This window comes from Otolemur garnettii, unplaced genomic scaffold, assembly GCF_000181295.1.
Source record: "Otolemur garnettii isolate 467f Iridium unplaced genomic scaffold, OtoGar3 scaffold00042, whole genome shotgun sequence".
In the NCBI taxonomy this organism is placed as follows: Eukaryota; Metazoa; Chordata; class Mammalia; order Primates; family Galagidae; genus Otolemur; species Otolemur garnettii.
In genome coordinates this window covers 772,371-779,692 of record NW_003852437.1, presented here as the reverse complement: position 1 = coordinate 779,692, position 7,322 = coordinate 772,371, and the positions used below count along the sequence as shown (strand labels likewise).

The window sequence follows — 7,322 nt, the reverse complement described above, 5'->3', positions numbered from 1 at the left end:
GAAGAAAATCTGCTTTGGACTGGTTCCAAGACTATGAGCAGGCTTCTGTTTGAAGCCCTGAATTTTGAGATAAGTAAAATCTTCTTTGCAAATTAGCCTAACTATCTACCGGGCAATTTTTTACCCAACGTATTGGGTTCATTAGGAACGGAGGGTCTTGTCATCTGGGGGAACTTCAAGGGTATAAAAAGATCTGATAACAGGAATGCTTAATGCTCAGGGGTGGCTCTGATGTGGAAAAAGGGACAGGCTGGGAAGTCCGGGGACAGGCAATAAAAGCCGAGTGTCTGAAGTTTACAGAGGGGGCTTTTACATCCTACATGTACACAAAGATAATGAAGGAAGATGTTGAATTTTCCACTGTTAATATCTTAACCTGTCTAAAACAAACAATTAATTAGAAAGAAAACCTGAATAAACACATATTTCTTTTAGATGAGTGCATTAAAGAGCATTTAATAGCTGCACACCAACAGACTGGTGGTGACTAAAAGGAAGGATAAGAAAATGCCCCCCACAAGGGAGGGTAAGGAGGAGATTCCAGATAAATGGCCGTATTTCCTACAAACAAGTACGCAAACAAAACAGACCCATAAAGGGCACTGCAGAAAAAGAGAAGAACGCTAAACAATGGCTTTATTGATTTAGGACATGTGGATTTCATTAGGGAGGCTGAATGCATAAAAACGGGTTGTGATATCTGAAACGAGGCAGAGAGCAAAATTAGGTCACAGGTTCCTCGGACAAACAGAGTGATGAATCTTTACTAGGTAATTGGACTCAGAGGTAGCTCTTCGCTTTCCCAAATCTCCCTTCGGACAGATTTTAAACCTTCAGAGGTAAAGCTAGATGTTGATCTGAGACCGTAACTCTACTTAACACAGCATCTGCAGTCAAAGAATCCCCGAGCCAGAAACTAGAGATTCCCCGGAAAAAAATACTCATGCTGACTTGGAAATAAATAGTATAGAGATCAAAACAACGCATGTGAGATGTCCCAATGGCCTCCACACGACACGTCAGCTGAATGTGAAAATAATAAAGTAGCAATAATAACAGTTTTGCACATAAGAGATTTTCTTCTTAAGAGCTCATAACCCTGGTAGCTTATATAAAAGTTGATATCCTATTCATATGGGAACTTCATTTTAAAAGTAATCGTTCTATAGGCAAAAATCACTGAACTGTTTTAGTAAGAAACTTTTACTTCAACAAATACATAGGAAGTGTGCTGGGGATGCTTATGCATAAACCTCTGAATTCCATTTGGGTTCACATGCCAGTCAAGGCAAAAATGTTTTCATTGAGAGATATGGCTCTTTTAAATACTTATAGCTTTCTTTCTGTCCTCTTCTTTCTCTTCCTTTTTTTTTTTTTCTAGAATTTTCTCATTCTTATCTTGTGACCTAGCCACCTCTTCCTGCTTCCCACCAAGAACATAATCCCATAACCTGGCCCTTCCCTGATACCCTGGCACATCTGGTCTCCCATTCTCCTAAGACTGGCCCAGGGGAGAGCTACTCGTGTCAACCAGCCTCAGGAAGGAGTGACAGGGTTGGTGATTTATACCCAACAGATAATAGTCAAATGGTTGCCTTAGATGTATTTCAATGTAAAATGTTACTAATTGAGCCAAATACCTTTGAAATAATTTGCTGACCAAAAAATGTTAATAGACTTTTAAATCACAGAAGAGCAAATGATTTTTAGAGCATCCCGATTTACAAAAGGTATCCTGCTCAACTCTTTAAAACTACACAGACAAACTGTGCAACACTTAACCAACCTGTCTCTAAGAGTTTAAGACTTAACAAAAGAAGGCAGTGAAGCCACTGTGACCCGTGACCTGGAGCATAAGGCAAGCACACAGAGACCTGGTGCGGAAGGAACCTTCACGGGTGAAGGGATGGGGGAAGATACACAAAGCCATGCCCCTGTCTGTGATACTGATGAAGGGTTCAGCAGAGGTGCTGGGGAGGATTAGGGCTTATTAAAAAAAACCTTTAGCAAACATGTGAAGGGTCCTACCAGGAGGCTTGCTCCCTCAGACAGACCTCAAGGGTGTGGCAGCAACTGACGGCCTTGTCTCCAGTGTAGACAGGAGAGAAAGCTCCCAGTGTCAGGGTGAGTCCCCCCAACTCACCCCTGTGCTGCCAGCTAGTGTAACCCAAGGTAGGAAACCAGCTGCCTCCCAATGGGGAGGTATTTAGGTTGGAAAAATGTGACATTCCATGTGGCAGACCCTGAATGCCTACCTAAGGTGTTAGGGAACCTCAGAAGTCGTGGTAGTAACCTTTCAGACTCACAGGTGCTAGCGTGTGTGACTGTGTGTGTATGTGGTGTATGTGTATCTGGGTGTGAGTGGGAGGGTACATGTGTGAGTGTATACCTGTATATGAATCTGGGTGTGTACAAGTGTATACGTCTGTGTGTGAGTGGAGGTATATAGGTTTGTGGGTGTTTGTGTGTGCGCAGGCATGTAAGTGTTACGTGTCTGAGCATTAAGTGTTTAAGTGTGTGTGAATGGGATGTCCTAGTTTGTTCAGGACAGTGTAGCAAAATTACTCAGACTGGATGATTTATAAACAACGGACCTAGATTGCTTATAGTTGTGAAGGCTGGGAAGTCCAGGATCAAGGTACCAGCAGATTTAGTGTCTGCTGAGAGCCCTTTCCTCACAGATGGCACCTTCCACGAGTACTCATGTGGCAGAAGGGGGGACAAACAAGCTCCCTCCAGCCTCTTTCACAAGGACATTAATCCCATTCCCATGAAAGCCCTTGAGGCCTAACCAACTCCTAAAGGCCCGCCCCTTACTACCTTCACACTGGGGATTAGTTATCAACATATGAACTTGGGGGTGTGGGGCACACACACTCAGACCTTAGCAGGGGTGGTGCTGACAGTGGCAGGCAAGTTGGGGTGGGGGGAGAGCTGAGTTTCATGCAGCGGGGACTGAATGGGCTCTGATATCAGATAAGAATTCACCTAATTCTGGATGTATCTCAGCCTTGGGAGCAAGGGCTGCCAACCTGAGGGTCTCTGCCTTCAGTGGTAGCCAAGCCTATGGCATTGACCCGACCAGACACCCTCTGCCAGTTACTGAAGCTGCCCCTCACCCACGCTTGCTGCCTCCCTTAGGAAATGCAGGCCTCCTCCACCCCTTCCTTGTGCTCTATTTAAAAAATACACATACATACACATACATGTATGTGTATGTACATAAATGCGTGCATATATAATTTCAAGAGCAGGGAACAATGAAGAGATATGTGATAGGGTTTTATTTTAATCCTGTTCTTTAACCTGTCACTTAATTTGCAATGGGACCTTGGACAAGTTATGTAACTAATTTCTTCATTCTACAAGTGTTGGCTAAAAGCCTAGTATATGCCCTGCACTGTGTTGCTTCTTGCTGGGGTTGCTTTTAGGAACAAACCAGAGGAGGAGCTCACTGTCTAGTAGGGGAGCTAGCTAGACACAACAGAAATCATACCAGTCATGTCACTGCACTGAGGAAGGGGCTGAGTGAAGGGCGCTCTGAGAGAATGTGTTTGGGAGCCCTGACTCCATCAGAGGGAAGTGGAGGAAGCATCCTCCTCAGCTAATCAAGGGTATTGGCTCCAACCCAAGGGGGCTGCTGTGAAGTTTATACCTGATTATGTAAGTCCCGGTGTCTGATAAACAGCGGTAATGTTTGGGGTGGAGGCCCAGTTCCTGAGCACCTCAGGAGCATCCCAGATGATCGCTCTGGGACACAAGTGTCTGAGGGCTGGAGCCCTGAACAGGAAGCTGAGCCCAGGGAGACTGGCTATGCTCCCAGTGCAGGGAGGACAGGGGCACTGCTTCAGGGCTCCTGCCTTCCAGGCTGGACACAGTCCTGGTCTTTCTTTTCCACCAACACACAATAGCATCTTGAAACTGAAGGTGAAATGTGTCCAACAGAATTAGAGCCACCTGACTTCTCCAAATTCTAAGTATCTGCTTGCTTTATTTACTGTGTTCTTGGTTGTGCAGAAGCTCTTTAGTTTGATCAGATTCCAGTAATGTATTTTTGGTGTTGCTTCAATTGCCTGGGGGGGTCCTCAGAATGGGAGAGGATATTTGCAGGTTATGCTTTGACAAAGGTTTGATAACAAGAATCCACAGAGAACTCAAACTTATTAATAAGAAAAGAACAAGTAATCCCATTTCATTGTGGGCAAGGGACTTGAACAGAAGCTTCTCTGAAGATGATAGGCACATGGCCTACAGACACATGAAAAAATGCTCATCATCTTTAATCATCAGAGAACTATCATCTAACTCCAGTAAGAGTGGCTCACAGAACAAAATCCCAAAACTACAGATGTTGGAGTGGATGTGGAGAAAAGAGAACACTTCTGCACTGCTGGTGGGAGTGCAAGCTAATATGTCCCTTTTTGAAAGAAGTATGGCGAATGCTCAGGGACCTAAAAGTAGACCTGCTGTTTGATCCTGCAATTCCTCTACTAGGTGTATATCCAAAAGACCAAAAATCACTTGGCAACAAAGATACCTGCACCAGATTGTTCATTGCAGCTCAATTCATAATATCCAAGTCATGGAAGAAGCCCAAGTGCCCATTGACCCATGAATGGATTAATAAATTGTGGTATATGTACACCATGGAATATTAAGAAGCCTTAAAAAAAGATGGAGACTTTACCTCTTTTATGTTTACATGGATGGAGCTGGAACATATCCTACTTAGTAAAGTGTCTCAAGAATGGAAGAAAAAATATCCAATGTACTCAGTACTATTATGAAACCAATTTACAATTACTCACACTTTCATATGAAGAATAATAGATCACAACTATGGCCCAAAATGAAGGAAGGAGGAGGGAGGGATGGGAGGGTCAGGGAGGGTGAATGGTGGGATCACACCTGTGGTGCATAATGCAAGGGTACATGTCAGATCTATTAGTATAGAGTATAAATGTCTTAACACAATAATTAAGTAAACAAAATCAGGTATATATTAACCAGTGTGATGTAAGCATTCCTAATTCTATATGAAATCAACACATCATATCCCACAAATGCATTAATGTATACACGATCTATGTGTTTATGCTTTAATAAAAATAATAAATAAATAAAATAATAAAAATTAGATGACACAAATAAAAAAGAACAAATTTTAAGTATCTCTCAGGTCATTCCCTAGTTTGGAGTCATCAAAGTAATTGAACACAACTTTTCTGTTAACTGGCATAACAGTAACAAGCAGATACTCTGTGTTCACTGCATCATTGGGCTGTTGAAAAGAATGTTAACGGACTGTCTGGTCCTCCCTTTTGATAGACAGCCTCAGTCTTCTCATGCAACACCAGCTGCATCCCCAAGGTACCATGGTGAAAGTGAAGGTCAGAATAAATGGCTTTGGCCATATTGGGTTCCTGGCCACCAGGGTTGCTTTTAACTCTAACAAAGTGGATAATGTTTCCATCAATGACCCCTTAATTGACCTCAACTATATCGTCTACATGCTCCAGTATGATTCCACGTTCCCTAGCACAGTCAAGGCTGAGAATGGGAAGTTTGTTATCAATGGACATCCCATAACCATCATCTAGGAGCAAGATCCCACCAAAATCAAATGGCATTAAAAAGGTGATGACTACATTTGGAGTCCACTGGCATCTTCAGTGGTATCTTCTCCACCATGGAGAAGGCTGGGATTCATCTATGGGTCATCATTTCTGCCTCTTCTGCTGATGCCCCCCCATGTTTGTGATGGGGGTGAACCATAAGAAGTACAATAAACAACCTCACCATGGTCAGAAATCCTCCTGCACCACCAACTGCTTAGCTCCTTTGGCTAAGGCCATCCATGACAACTTCAGCATCATGGAGGGACTCATGACCATAGTCCATGCCATCACTGCCACCCAGAAGACTGTGGATGGCCTTGTGGGAAGATATGGTGTGATGGCTATGGGGCTCTCAAGAACATCATCCTTGCCTTGACTGGTGCAGCCAAGGCTGTAGGCAAGGTCATCCCTGAGTTGAATGGGAAGCTCACTGGCATGGCCTTCTGTGTCCCCACTGCCAACGTGTCAGTCATGGACCTGACCTGCCATCTGGAGAAGGCTGCCAAATACAATGGTATCATGAAGGTGGTGAAGCAGGTGTCAGAAGGCCTCCTCAAGGGCGTTCTGGGCTACACCAAGCACCAGGTCATCTCCTCCAATTTCACCAGTGACACCCACTCTCCCACCTTTGATGCTGGGGCTGGCATTGCCCTCAACGACCACTTTATCAAACTCATTGCCTGGTATAACATTGAATTTGGCTACAGCAACAGGATGGTGGACCTTATGGCCCAGATGGCCTCCAAGGAGTAAGAGCCCCAAGACCACCAGGCTCAGCCAGAGCACAAGAGGAAGAAGAGGTCCTCAGCTTCTGGAGTGCCCCAGCCTACTCAATCCCCAACTCACTGAGAATCTCCCCTCAGCATGGTTTCCATGCCAGATGGCATGAAGAACTGGAGGGGACTAGGGAGCCCCACCTTGTCATGTAACATCAATAGAGTTCCCTGTACTGGGAAAATAAAAATGTTAATGGATCTTTTTAGTGTAGTAAAAGATACACAACATAAAATTTACCATTTTAGCCATTTTAGGTGCATATTTCAGTACCATTAAATATATCCACATGTTGTGCAACCATCACCACCATCCATCTCTAGAACTATTTTCATCCCACAAAATAAAACTCTATACCCAATAAATACAACACTGCATTCCCCTCCCTCAGGCCTCCCAGTGGCCACCATTCTGCTTTCTGTCTCTGCAAACTTGACTCCTCTAGGGACTTCATGTGAGTGGGATCATCTAGTATTGTCCTTTGGTATCTGGCGTATTTGACTTAGCATAACGTCCTAGTGGTGTTTAGAAGTTAATGCAGCTTTCACATAGGTATGAACCTGGGGATATGCCTGTGGCTAGAGAGTGATCACAGCAGAGCATGGCTAGAGTCAGTAGTGTAGCCAGCCTGCCTGAGGTTGAAGGTAGGGTTCAGCATCTTGAGCTATGTGATTGGGGGCAAGTCACTTAAACTCTCTGTGCTTGGGCTTCCTCACTGCAAATTGGAAATAATGACAGCACATATCCCTGAGACTTTTTCAAGGATTGAATAATTTAACATATGTAAAACACAGCAATGCCTGGCACATAATTGACACTGGACAAATATTAATAAAATTTAAAATAAAGGACACACATGAACATATGTCTAAGTATGAAAATACAAAGTTTATGTCCTCTTAAAATATGTAATTTTTTTTTTTTTTTTTT

The 7,322-nt window shown here is 43.6% G+C and overlaps 1 pseudogene; it reads left to right on the top strand.

Annotated features, from left to right (window-relative positions):
• The first annotated feature begins 5,375 nt into the window (after positions 1-5,375).
• LOC105887031 lies at positions 5,376-6,371 on the top strand (annotated as a pseudogene).
• Positions 6,372-7,322: the final 951 nt, after the last annotated feature.